Source organism: Montipora foliosa, chromosome 8, assembly GCF_036669935.1.
Source record: "Montipora foliosa isolate CH-2021 chromosome 8, ASM3666993v2, whole genome shotgun sequence".
Classification (NCBI taxonomy): domain Eukaryota; kingdom Metazoa; phylum Cnidaria; class Anthozoa; order Scleractinia; family Acroporidae; genus Montipora; species Montipora foliosa.
In genome coordinates this window covers 15,870,580-15,885,579 of record NC_090876.1, presented here as the reverse complement: position 1 = coordinate 15,885,579, position 15,000 = coordinate 15,870,580, and the positions used below count along the sequence as shown (strand labels likewise).

Sequence of the window (15,000 nt, the reverse complement as noted above, 5' to 3'; positions counted from 1 at the left end):
TTTTTTTGCGTGTTTGTGGCAAGTAGTTCAGTAGAAACTATGGTGATGATCAAAGGTTCGAATAACAGTGTGTGAAAGAGTTAATTAACCATCCGACTGGAACAGTGACGATCGAAATGCACTAATAACAGCTGTTAAAAAATAACCAATCACAAGGGATCTTCGTGCTTTACAATCATGACAGATATCGTCGTCTGATGAAGACAAGCAGTATGCAGAATGAAACCGAAACGTTGACAATAGAAATTCAAAATTAAACCAAAAGTTTTAAATTAACATGTTTGACCTGTGCGTTAAGTGTTGGTTTGTCCGAAAATATGTGCAACGCTTCTTTGATTTTAACAGCAAGTTGCGAAGAGGCAACCGAAACGTTGTGATTCTCATCGCAGTTGACTACATCGTGGGACACGACTCATTTAAAATGTAAAGTTAAAAAAATTCTCACCATTGTTTCCTCGCTAATTCATTTCAGAAAGACCGCAAGGGCCACCCAAACTTCCAAAGTTGTAATTTTATGCTTCGTTATAAACGGCGTGCATTCTTTGTGTTTGTAAGCTGTTTATTAGAAGTAGAAACCTTTTGCTCACAGGTAAAATCTTGTGATCTTTGTGAGGAGAAATACAATTGTTGCGTTAACATATAGTAACGAATGTGCGAACTGCTGTTAAAAGGTCTGACGGTCATTGTGATATGCGTTCTTTTTGTTTTTTGTGCTTGCTATAAAAACAATAATAAAAATTCCGTTTCAGGCGAAACGAACGCTAAAACGATTATCTTACGTTGTTTTCTTCTCCGATTTCATAATTAATTACTGTTTTTAAAAGGGGTTTTTCAACCAAACTACAATCACGAATTAAAAACAGCTCTCAGTATCTTCCAGGCAGCGATAGCGAAGTTTTTATTCAAGTGCTTTGCAAAAAAGATGGTCAACCGCACATGCTTGCACGAGTGCAACCGACGAGCGAAAACCTTACATATTTTTGTCAAACTCTACCAAACTTCAGAGGGCGCGGTGTCTTGCCTCCGGCGTCAGGGCAAGCCAATTTTTTTTTTTTTGCCAGGATACGGAAGGAAAAATTGGGTTTGCCATCTTTTTTTCCCCCGGGAATTGGAAGTTCGTGGCAATTTTTTTTTTAACCTAGAGTGATTTCCCCCACGCCGTCATCAAAAGATCTCTTATAAAATGATCTGATTAACAGTCCGCACTTGTGCTCGTTACATTCAGTTCCGTCATTTCACTCACGTTACTTGTTTTCTTTCGGAAAACGTATTTCACTGCATTTTTCCCCTGGTAATTCTGGTTGTAATCTTAGGTAACACAGAAAACTAGAAATCTGTGTATGCTTCGCCTTCAACGGAAATTCTTACAGGCCGGTTCTTAAAAACCTTTCCTTTAAGATAATCGACAGTTTAATAGATAATCGATTACTTAAGATAAATTCGTTGGACCCTAAATATCATCGGCTACAAAGAAAGAAGGAAGCGGCATTTTCTAGGAGAGTAAGAAAAAGATTTCCAGTTCCATTTCACATAAAGGGGTGTTTCTTAAACATATCAGTTTTGACATTTGGAAAAAACGAGACAAATATAATGAGTTTACGAAGCTTCAGTGTTAGGTAAACCAGTAAACGTTCTAAAAAGATCACTTTTTGAAGAAGACTAAATTGGACTTAGCGTAATAATCTTAAATGTGGAGTTTATTCACGTTTTCAAGCTTTCGTTGACAAGTGCGGTAAATTAATAAAGGGAAAATAATCTCAGAAAGACATTTTAGGAAAGTAAAACTGCTGAATTCGCTGAAAAGATTTGACCCGGAAGATAAGAGAAAAGGCAATACGAAAGAAATATTATAGGATCCCCTCATAAATTTTTCTTGTGCGTGACTACTAAACCTAGAGATAGCGGGTGCCCAGAATAACATTACTAGAAAGAAAGAATGAAATCTTATTGGGGTTGTCCACGATTTGTGATAAAAATGTCTACTTGTAAGTTTGGTTTATTGGCATAAGGGTTTATCCGGGGAAGAAAAGAAATACCTTCATAGTTAAACCCAGTGGTTAATTCATTGCAGAGTTTTAAGATTCGGAATCTTGGGAAAAAAGTTCAATGTGGAATACCTATAATTTGAGAAAGATCTTACTGTCAAATACCTTGTAGTGCAGATAAACCAAATCGCCTAAAGTGCAGCTGCCTTCTTTGGCTTTCAACTCTGGTGTCGGTTCGTGAGTTGACGGAACGGAATGATTCCGTCCTTTTCATCATAGTGTGCTGTCATACACCAAATAAAATTGCCAATCATATTTCGAGATTAAGTTCAGAAATTCCTATTGGCTCGTTGACTGGTTCAGTTCAAAGCCGGCCTCATTCCTTTGCTCAAGCCTCGTTTCAGCACTGGAACGAGGAAGCTAAAAACAATACAAAATGCTGTTATAGCATGTCTCAGTTAATCCATGCTGACATCCAAGTTTATTGATGCTTACTACATATAAAATGAGAGAGCATTTGGAATTCTGCTAACGATAGCGTTAGGAAACGGGGAAACGCTCCGTCTGAAAGAGTCCTCCTTTTCTTCTTTTTCATTTTTGTGACCATGGGCACTTTCCATTTACAAAAAACTTCCGGAAATTTCGATGGAAATTTCCATCGGGTGAAGAACGTGTTCCATTTAACTCAGGTCCGTTCGCCGCCCAGTGATTGCGATTTTACGCGCCAAAATTTTAAAATGTGGCCGTGAATAGCCTGGAAGTGCTAAGACCTTTCAAAAGTTGTAAATGGAACACACATTTCCAACGGAAAGTTTCTAACGGGAAAACAGGACTACCTTTTCAGAAGTTCCGTTTATTCCGGGAAATTTTCCAGTGGAACGAGCCAAACAAGTGTGTTCCATTTATATCCCAACCGGAATTTCCGGAATTTCTTGGTAAATGGAAAACGCCCCATGTTAACATGTTGATGATTTACTTGTTTATAATCCTCCCATGTAACATTGATGATACGTTTATTTGAGTTCATATATGAGACTTTATTTTCAAAACTTCAACAAACAGCAAATAACAGTAAAAAAAGTATTAATTAATTCATGTGAGAGTAAATCAGTGTGTTGTTTGTCTGTTGATGTCGTCGATGAGTCGTGTGTAGGGAAGTTGCAGGCATCCGTTTATAGGTGTCTGTACTATGTTAGTAAACCAGCTTTCCAGTACGATCCGTTTAACCGAAATTAGGTCATTCATAATAGACATATCCTGGAAACGTAGACAATACACTCTTCATGTCAGAGTCTTATACAAGCCTTCTGTAAGTATCTTACACAAGGTTTCTGCTTCTTTCTTATCTTTCTGTAATGACTCTCTCACAAACCTTGTGTAAGGACTCTTCATCCTTCAGAAAGCCTTATTACGCGTTCAGTCAGTATCTTACAAAAGCCTTCCGAAAGTCATACACAAAAGACAAAGCCAGTCGACAAAGCTTTGTACATAATTAATCCTTTTAGAATTGGGCGTTCTTAAGAAGGACTTTTAGTGATGAGCTATTTTAGTTTAATTTCGTTATTCAGTAACACAACAACTAAACTAGGGTAATTTTGGTGCAGTGGAATATATAAGATATTGTATATTAAATTCTGTTCCTTTTTGTATATAAGGTTCTGTTCCCAGCTGCTGAGAATGATCCAAATTGTCCACGAGCAGATACGGTCTAGCGCTCATGCACTACAGTTCAAACTGACGATTCCGTGGAAGGGATAAAACTTAAAAAGATAAAACACTTTGTAAATGTAAATAGCCATAAACAGATCGTCAAAAGATGTTACAAAATTGAAAGGGAAAGTGACAATTGTTCCTCGAAAGGACTTAGGCCTCTGACGCCAACAATTACAATCAGTTTTAAACTTTATGCAACGAAGGTTGCCGCCCTTGTCAACGAGATGATTAGTAAAATGGACCTTGTCCTCTTCTAGAGCAGACAAAAGTCGGTAACATTGGTTCACCAGTCGTCAAAACAAACAATTAAATTAACCCACCCTAAATTAAAAAAAAAAGATCTGATTGCGTAACACAAATCTCTTAGCAAACATTTAATGTTTGCATGAACATCAACGAGGGGCACCTTTCGAGAATGTAGTTCAAAACCACTTAAACATAGCATTGGTAAATGTATTTCAGTATTTAACGGTAGATAGAGGCATATTTTTATTCCCTAAAAATTTTATTTGTTCGGATTCCCTAGCTGAAAGTCTAGTGATCCGAAAATTAGAGGGATCAAAACTTGCCTTTTCGAAAATTTCAGCCAGAAAAAAGGCTCCCGAAAATTCTAGGTGACCTTTTAAGCGTAAAAATCCGTTCAAAATGGGCAATTATATGATGTTTTAGATGTACGAAAATCCTAGGACAGGCAGGCAAGTAAGGAATTTAACAAGAAATGTTCCGAAAATTCTAATCTCAAATCGTCTTCCGAACAGATAATTTCCGAGAATTGACGTTGGGTGCCCCTGATCAACAATCTCCAAATTTTATTCTATTTCCAATATCACAGTTTCATAATTTCTATTAATTTCAGAAGTTCAGAATTTCTAGGAACTCTTCAGTCGGGCCATTCACTACTTTTACGAATATCTAGGAAATCTCAGGTTCAGAAAAATGTCTAAAATCGCAGTGCTTCTCGAAAGTTTGAGCTCGAATATTCGAAAATTATAGCCCACCACCGAAATTATGCCACGGTCTGCTAAAGAAAGGAAACCACAATCCAACCTACGGTTACTCTAATTGTTTGAAAGAACAAATGCCATTAGAACTGCAGCCACACTCCATTTTGATCACATTCACAACACAATTTCACTAATGACGAAGATACACTTTCCTGTTTTATGTGTAATTTATCCTAATTCTTGCCTACGATACAGCTCTATTCTCGTTACAGGGTTCTGTTTGTGAGCCTAGCACTCTTAAGATTATATGTTAGAACTCCATCTTTGATGAAACATTAATTCCTCATTATTTTAATTGAAGTGCGGTATTTCTTAATTGAAAAACAAGAGGAACATTCCTTTACTGAATATCTTCCTTCGTGGCACATATTTTAGTTGGTGTATTATGGAAACAATGAAAGTGTTCAACTTGAAGATCTTGATTCTTTCCACTAAAATCCTAGTATTTGCTTGTTCACATGATTTACTGCGAAGTTCGCAGCTCTCTGCTCTTAATAGTGGAGGTAATTCGCGCTGCGTTCTCAATGTAAAGTTAAAGCTACAATTTACTTCTTTTTATCTAATGATGTGGAATCGAAGTTTATCGTTTGTCAATGGCTGTCGTTTTCTCGCTTGCCGCAGTTCCCGCACAATTGCGCCGAAGATAATATGGTTTTACGCGTCGTCCTCGCCCAAATAATTGTAAAGGAAAACACATTACACATGGCTCTAGGCATCCATGGACTCTCAATGAAAACTGCAGTAAAAAAAATCGAACACTATTTATTTGGCTGATTCTAATAAAGACGAAATGAAATATATGAGAATTGAAGGCTTGCCTCAGTTAGCCAACACTTACTTGTTCATGAAATTCGACGCCATCTGTGGGGACACTCTCAGAGTCATATATATGTTCCATATATGCAGCCAATTGATACCGCGTTCTATTTCTTTGATGGATTTCAAAAAATCACATTTTTCTAGTTAACACAAACGCTGCACTTTCTTAATGCACGATTTTTTTGCAAAGACTGTCCGTCTACTGGTATCTCGCGTAAACACTTTGGAACGTGTAATGGCATAACATAAATCTCTCGCCAACTTGGTTGCGTTTTACACAATGAGTATTCCGAGCCCTTACAACTGAGTACGGCCACATATCTGGAGTATTTATGTGTAATCATCCATTTCAAACCGGTTAGCCTTCTGGTGGTTGTGATGAGTACGTCTGTTAAAATATTCTTAGAATCTTAGAGAATTTAATAGTTTGCAACACGATTAGTCAAGCAAATACCGTTGATGACTTAAAAGACAAATACAGTATAATGGTTTCAGACCCTCGCCTACGTTTTTCTTTGCTTTCCTTTGTTTCTAAACTTAATTTAGTGAATGTCATCTTATTTTACCTATACAGATGTTTGCAGTAATTTCAAAGGCACATGGCTTCCAAAATATGCGACTTTATTGAGAGTTGTCAGTTGTGACGGCCCCTCGACTTCGTTTCAGCTGGTGTGAGGAAGTTGAATATAAATGAACGCACTGGCGAGGTTTAGCTTTTGTTTTTATTGTTATGGAATTTAAAAGGTTTCGAAGAATAACATTTCTGTAAAACGAAACTAAGATATTTATCCATATGTATAATTATTAATATTTAATAATATATTTTTGTTCAACCAAATCAAAGACTTTTACCGCCGTATGGTGTTTTCTCACTTTCATTTTTCTTTACAACGGAATCGTGCTTGATTAAAATTTTCCCTATGTCAATTAGATACGGCTTTAATTTACCTCGAGTGGGTTACAAGTAACGGGAATTTTACATCTAGGTGAGGGGGGAATATGGATGACAGAGATTCACGGTTTGAGATTTCCTTATGCACTAGTCAATTGCAACCACGGACGTAGCGGGAGAGTATCGGGGACATGGCCGTTTGTATTGCGCTTTTGCACCTGCGCATTTCTGCTGGGGAACGGGGACAGCAACAGTTGTTAAAATTGGCGAGGGTGCTTTTTTCCTTGGCTTGTACATTCTCGTCCCCATCGCCCTTTTCGTTTCTTTTAGTCGGCGGGACCTTGGCACGAGAAAACGAAGGGCTCTGGAGTCGTAATTTCATATTACGCTATCACGAATATATGCAAATGAGTTAAAGGAAAAATCCAGCTACTCGTCATGTACACTAAAATGAACTGTCTACATGGAAACAGCTATCTACACTGTCTACAATGGAAACAGTTATCTACACTGTCTACAGTGGGAAAAGTTATCTACACTGTCTACAATGGGAACAGCTATCTACACTGTCTAATATAGGAACAGCTATCTACACTAACTACAGTAGGAACAGCTATCTACACTGTCTAAATGGGAACAGCTATCTACACTGTCTACAGTAGGAACAGCTATCTACACTGTCTACAAAGGGAACTGCTATTTACACTGTCTACACTAGGAACAGCTATCTACATTGTCTACAATAGGAACATCTATCTACACTGTCTACTGTGGGAACAGTTATCTACACTGTCTACAGTAGGAACAGCTATCTACACGGTCTACAATGGGAACAGCTATCTACACTGTCTTCAGTAGGAACAGTTATCTACACCGTCTACAATGGAAACACATATCTACATTCTCTTCAGTAGGAACAGTTATCTACACTGTCTACAATGGGAACAGCTATCTACACTGTCTACAGTAGGAACAGTTATCTACACTGTCTACAGTAGGAACAGCTATCTACACTGTCTACAGTAGGAACAGCTATCTACAGTAGCAACAGCTATCTACACTGACTCTACAATGGGAACAGCTATCTACACTGTCTACAATGGGAACAGCAGTTTACACTTTCTACAGTAGGTACAGCTATCTTCACTGTCTACATTGGGAACAGTTATATACACTGTCTACAAAGGGAACAGCTATTTACACTGTCTACAGTAGGAAAAGCTATCTACATTGTCTACAATAGGAACTGCTATCTACACTGTCTACAGTGGGAACAGCTATCTACTTTGTCTACAGTAGGAACAGCTATCTACACTGTCTAGAATGGGAACAGCAGTTTACACTGTCTACAGTAGGTACAGCTATCTACGCTGTCTACATTCGAAACAGTTATATACACTGTCTACAAAGGGAGCAGCTATTTACTCTGTCTACAGTAGGAACAGCTATCTACATTGTCTACAGTAGGAACAGCTATCTACACTGTCTACAATGGGAACAGCAGTTTACACTGTCTACAGTAGGTACAGCTATCTACACTGTCTACATTCGAAACAGTTATATACACTGTCTACAAAGGGAGCAGCTATTTACTCTGTCTACAGTAGGAACAGCTATCTACATTGTCTACAGTAGGAACAGCTATCTACACTGTCTACAGTAGGAACAGCTATCTACACTGTAAACATTGAGAACAGCTATCTACACTGTCTACAGTAGGAACAGCTATCAACACTGTCTACAGTACGAACAGTTATCTACACTGTCTTTAATGGGAACAGCTATCTACACTGTCTACAGTAGGAACAGCTATTTACACTGTCTACAATGGGAACAGCTATCTACACTGTCTACAGTAGGAACAGCAATCTACACTGTCTACAATGGGAACAGCTATTTACACTGTCTACAGTGGGAACAGCTATCTACACTGTCTACAATGGGAACAGCTAACTACACTGTCTACAATGGGAACAGCAGTTTACACTGTCTACAGTAGGTACAGCTATCTACACTGTCTACATTCGAAACAGTTATATACACTGTCTACAAAGGGAACAGCTATTTACTCTGTTTACAGTAGGAACAGCTATCTACATTATCTACAGTAGGAACAGCTATCTACACTGTCTACAGTAGGAACAGCTATATACACTGTTTACAATGGGAACAGCTATCTACACTGTCTAAAATGGGAACTGCTATCTACACTGCCTACAGTAGGAACAGCTATCTTCACTGTCTACAGTAGGTACAGCTATCTACACTGTATACATTGAGAACAGCTATCTACACTGTCTACAGTAGGAACAGCTATCAACACTGTCTACAGTACAAATTTTATCTACACTGTCTTTAATGGGAACAGCTATCTACACTGTCTACAGTAGGAACAGCTATCTACACTGTCTACAATGGGAACAGCTATCTACACTGTCTACAAGAGGAACAGCAATCTACACTGTCTACAATGGGAACAGCTATTTACACTGTCTACAGTGGGAACAGCTATCTACACTGTCTACAATGGGAACAGCTAACTACACTGTCTACAGTAGGAACAGTAATCTACGCTGTCTACAATGGGAACAGCTATCTACACTGTCTACAAAGGGAACAGCTATCTACACTATCCACAATGGGAACAGCTATCTACACTGTCTACATTAGGAACAGCTATCTACATTATCTACAGTAGGAACAGCTATCTACACTGTCTACAGTAGGAACAGCTATATACACTGTTTACAATGGGAACAGCTATCTACACTGTCTACAATGGGAACTGCTATCTACACTGCCTACAGTAGGAACAGCTATCTTCACTGTCTACAGTAGGTACAGCTATCTACACTGTATACATTGAGAACAGCTATCTACACTGTCTACAGTAGGAACAGCTATCAACACTGTCTACAGTACAAGTTTTATCTACACTGTCTTTAATGGGAACAGCTATCTACACTGTCTACAGTAGGAACAGCTATCTACACTGTCTACAATGGGAACAGCTATCTACACTGTCTACAGTAGGAACAGCAATCTACACTGTCTACAATGGGAACAGCTATTTACACTGTCTACAGTGGGAACAGCTATCTACACTGTCTACAATGGGAACAGCTAACTACACTGTCTACAGTAGGAACAGTAATCTACGCTGTCTACAATGGGAACAGCTATCTACACTTTCTACAAAGGGAAAGGCTATTTACACTGTCTACAGTAGGAAGAGCTATCTACATTGTCTACAGTAGGAACAGCTATCTACACTCTGTACAGTAGGAACAATAATCTACACTGTCTGCAATGGGAACAGCTATCTACGGTGTCTACAATGGGAACAGCTATCTACACTATCCACAATGGGAACAGCTATCTACACTGTCTACATTAGGAACAGCTATCTACACTGTCTACAGTAGGAACAGCTATCTACACTGTCTACAATGGGAACAGTTATCTACAGTGTCTACAGTTGGAACAGCTATTTACACTGTCTACAATGGGAACAGATATCTAAACTGTCTATAATGGGAACAGGTGTGTATACTCTCTACAGTAGGTATACTGCCTACAGTAGGGACAGCCAACTAGACTGATTGTAGTTTAATCAGGAAGGAAAAGGTGGGGTCATAACAGTTTATTGAGAGGAATCATTAAATGGGGAGCTGCAGATAACTGCAAACAACAAAAGAATCTTGTGGGCGGCTAATTGGGTGTCCCTTATGGAAAAATCTTGCAAGACTAACCACAGACAATAAAATTATATCGCGTTCTCCTCCGTCGAACGCAATATTTAAGAGAACGAAAATATTGAGTGCTTCGAACTCGGATATTTTGCGTTTCCCGCTATTTCGAACCAAATTCTGCCATACAAATCCCAGTTGTAAGTCCTAAACTTCCCACTTCTTTGGTCTGAACTACTTGTTCTTAGAGAAGTGTTTTCTTAGTCTGACTCTGAGATAACAATCTAGTGACTAAACACACCTGAACTAAATAGGGTGGCCCGCAAGGGACATGGAATTTCGTGATCACTTTCCCTGCTTCTAATTTCAAACTTAAAACTTTGCAAACTCGAAATTTTGAATTCAGAAACTCGAAATTTTGAGTTCACAAAGTTTACAAACCGGAGTAAAATAAAATCAGAGTAAAATAAAACTGCAGACAAGGGGTAAAATGCAGACTTAGGTTATAATTCTACTGTTGAAAAAGCCTAAACCCTTCAGAAGTGCTAACTGTACATGTTAGCTACATTATAACCAGTCTCTCTCGACACTGTACGATCTCGGTTGAGACGCAACTGGAGTCCACTGGTTACACTGGGGGTGAAGTTGTACGTAGACTCTCTGATTCTGTGGCAGTGAAGATAGATCGCTTGCAGTCATGTTGTAGTGCTCGCACATTTTGTCCTTGTCTTTCACCATCTGTTCTCGGACAAGCTGGCAGTGGGGATTCTGGATAGGGGATCTGATTGGAAGTAATGCTCTGTACTTTCGTTCATTCAATAGTTCTGCGGGTGACGGTATACTGGTAGTAAGGGGTGCGGCTCTGTAGACCAACATGGCTAAATTTCGATCATGTCCTGCGGCTGCACATTTTCTCATGGACTGCTTGACCGTCTGCACCATACGTTCAATAAAACCATTACTCTGCGGGTAACGAGGGCTAGACGTGATGTGACCAAATCGGTACTGGTTTGCGAAGGCTGCAAACTCCTTTGACGAGTATGGGGGCCATTGTCTGTCATAACGGTTTGAGGTACTCCATATTCGCTAAACACCTGCTTCAGAATCTCTGTAGTAGCGTTTGCGTTGGTGCTGCGTACTTTTCTGATCACAGGAAACCTACTGTAGTAGTCTGCTATCAGGAGATAGGTGGCAGACCGAAGCTCGAAGAAATCAATTCCTAACTTCTCCCAAGGGCCTTGAGGAACTTCATGGGGCAACAGTGTTTCGCGTTCTTGGCTCCTGGAGAACGTCTGGCACACTTCACAGCTCTGTGCTGTCTGTAGTAAATCTGAGGTTATTCCTGGCCAGAATACTGCTTCTCGGGCTTTCAGCTGCATCTTCTCCTCTCAAAACCAAAATGACCTTCGTGGATGGTTTGTAGGACTCCGTTACGCAATTTCTCAGGAACTATGAGTCTATGCCCCCTCCATAAAAACATCTCAGAGGGTGGACTGACTTTGGATGACTAAGACTTTCCACTGTTACTGTCTTGAGGTGATGAATAGGCGCATTAAAGTAAACTGGCTCATATTCATCCGGTACGTATTCTACGCACTCGGGAGCTGTTGCAGACTGGACTTGTATCTCATTGACACGTACATCTTTCCTCTTTGATCTGCACACGGAACCGTAATGCCCTTCCTTCCCGCACTTGAAGCACTTTGCCTTCTTTACGGGACACTTACTTTTGGGGTGTGACGGTTTCGCTCCACAGTTGAAACAGCTTTCTCTTTTAGACTTTACTTGTTTCTGATCATTGGAACCTATCCTATAGGGCTGATCATTGGAGCCTGGTATTTGTGGCTGCTGTCTGCGGTTCCACTTGGTTCCTAACTGCATGTTTCCTTGGAGTTTATGAACTTCCATCTGCAGTGGATCACCGTTGAATTCTGGTCGCATATAACCAACCTGGTGTGCTGTAGCATCCTGATTCTGAGCGATTTCTATCGCCTCTTCCAGCGTCAATGCTGAGCCTTTTTCAATGCACTTATAATAGGCCTCTTTGGAACGTAGTCCAATAACTATTGCATCCCAAAGTAGTCGATCGCAGGCTTCCGGAGGATATTCACACTGGCCGCACAGAATAGTGGCTTTGTCAATTTACTCTGCAAGGCTAAGATCACCTTGCTCCAAGCCGCAGAAATTTGCTGCTGCTGCAAGTGCGTTGGATTTCGGCTTCGTCCACGCCACGAACGTTTTAAACAGCATGCTTGGATCTCCCTTCTGTTCTGCTGTGAGATTGAGTGACTTGATGTGTGTTCTTCCAGTTTTCCCTGCCCAAATGAGAACATAATTTGCTTTCACGGCTTTGCTCTTCGAAGCTAACGGGCCATTAAAGAGGAGTTCACATTCCTCAACCCAATCCAAGCACTTTTGGTAGCATTCGGGGCCCGGAGTGAGGCTTCCTTTCGGCGCTGGTAAATGCTCCAATTCAGCCATTGTAGATTGAGAGAAATGATACTTCCGAGAAACTAGCGGTGATCGCTGTCGACGTTAGTCTTGGCTGGGTTTGTTAAAATCCTGACACCATGTTAACTACTACGGTTGGCAACACGACTTTATTCCTTGAGCACACACTAAATATTGTACACACGTCGAGCTTAACTCCCAAGTTTTATACTTATGCAAATCTAGCAAGTTCTAAAAAAATGTCTCTGCATACCTGTATAACTATAGTGTAGATAGCTGTTTCTATTGTAGACAGTGTAGGTAGCTGTTCCCATTGTGGACAGTGTAGATAGCTGTTCGTATTGTAGAGAGTGTAGATAGCTGTTCCTACTGTAGACAGTGTAGATAGCTGTTCCTACTGTGGACAATGTAGATAGCTGTTCTCATTGAAGATAGTGTAGATAGCTGTTTCTATTGTAGACGGTGTAGGTAGCTTTTCCCATTGTAGACAGTGTAGATAGCTGTTCCTATTGTAGATAGTGTAGATAGCTGTTCCTACTGTAGACACTGTAGATAGCTGTTTCTATGTAGATAGTGTAGATAGCTGTTCCCATTGTAGACAGTGTAGATAGCTGTTTCTACTGTAGACAGTGTAGATAGCTGTTCCTACTGTAGACAGTGTAGATAGCTGTTCCTACTGTAGACAATATAGATAGCTGTTCCTATGCATTGTAGACAGTGTAGATAGCTGTTCCCATTGTAGACAGTGTAGATAACTGTTCTTACTGTACACAGTGTAGATAGCTGTTCCTACTGTAGACAGTGTGCCTACGGTGGATAGTATATATTGGCTTACATGACCGTTGAAGAATAACGTATGACTCCAATTTGCATATATTCGTGATAGCGTATCATGAAATTACAACCGGCTCTGGGGACATAGGAATTTTCGAGTCCTAGATTCTCGGACTTCCGGCCCTCATGTATGCAGTCGTGATGTTTCTATACACTGTGTCTGTGACTGTCATGGCGGTTGTCGAGGCAGGATTAGAGGAATCCTTGGGCGTTTACCATTTGTCAAGAAAAACCGAAAATTCCGGTTGGAAATTCAACCGGAAAGTTTCCGAAAAAGATGGAAATCCTCAGACGTATTCCTCTTTTCCCATTCCAACCGGAATGACCGGAAAATCGCTGTACCATTTGTGAACTCCCACTCAGCCCGGCTCACCTCGGTCCCGTTTCCCGCCTTTCACTGAAGATTTTTCAAAATGGCTGCCTCTGCAGCGTGGCAATGCACGGTGTGTGGAGCAATTTTGCAAACCACTTCCGAGTTCCTAAATCATGACTGTACAGGTGAGTAAATAACCAGTTTTGGGAGTCAACTTGTCCTTTTTTGTAGCGTAGTGCGGCCGAAAATAAGCTTTTGTGGGTTAAAAAATCGTAGCACAAAATTGTCAACAATACAGCCGGCAAAGTTCATCTAGGGCCTGTACTACGATTCAATGTTATTGAGAGAGTTTGCCAGCTTTTACCTTAGTTGAACCATAACTAGATGTATGTAAAACACAAACAAACCAACAAACCCGTTTTGTGAAGTAGTGAAATCGGTAGTGCAAACCAGGGGCACTGCAAACATGTGATGAACCACATACAAATAACTGTGGTCTAGTGTAGAGCTGATTTACTAAACAATTGACTGTATCAGGTGGTTGGTTGTTCGCAGTTTTTGTATTTCTGTGTTGGTAATGGAAATACCTTTGATTTAGGAGCTCTTAGCCCTGAATTACCCCTGGATTCAGGACCTATGGTCTCTTATCATGAAAATCAACTAGTGGAGAAGGTAGCTGAAGTGACAACCTCAAATGTGTTGGAAAGATGGGAAGACTCCCACGTGAAACTTCTGATTTCGTGTTATAAAGAATATAAGCACTTGTTTGGCAAAGGTAAATCCACAAAGAAGGAAATTTTTGGCAAGATAGCATTCAGCTTCAACAAACAAGCACCCAACAGTCTTGTCACTGGCGAGCAATGCATGCTAAATGGACCAAACTTGAAACCAAGCTCAAGGAAGTAGAGGACCACAACAGTAAATCTGGAAATGACAAGAAATCAATGAAGTTCCAAGACATGATGGTTGATTGCATTGGTGAAAAAAAGAATGTCAAACCAGAAGTAATAATGGAAAGCACTGGTGAGGATGTGGGGAGTCTTTCTGACAACTCAGCTGGTGGGGATGACACAGAATCCTCTGGAAAATCAGTGGTTAAGCAGAGAGTAAAACGAAAGCGCAGGTCTCATTCATCTGCAGCTGAAATGTTAACATTTTTATCATCATACTCTGAAAAGAGAGAAAAAAACGAAGAAGAGAAGTTAAAGTTGTTAAAAGAAATGAAGGAAGAAAGAAATCAGTTTCTTGGCCAGTTACTTGAAATTATGAAGAAATCAAAGTCGTAGGTCTTAAAGAAAAT

General features: G+C 40.0%; 1 protein-coding gene across 1 annotated transcript in view; it reads right to left on the bottom strand.

Moving 5' to 3' along the window:
* LOC138013188 (uncharacterized) overlaps window positions 1-2,331 on the bottom strand; it is a 41,396-nt gene extending 39,065 nt beyond the window's left edge. Inside the window, exon 1 of the mRNA XM_068860201.1 lies at window positions 2,151-2,331. The gene's annotated coding sequence lies outside the window, so the exon portion shown is untranslated. The remainder of the gene's footprint in view (window positions 1-2,150) is intronic.
* Window positions 2,332-15,000: the final 12,669 nt, after the last annotated feature.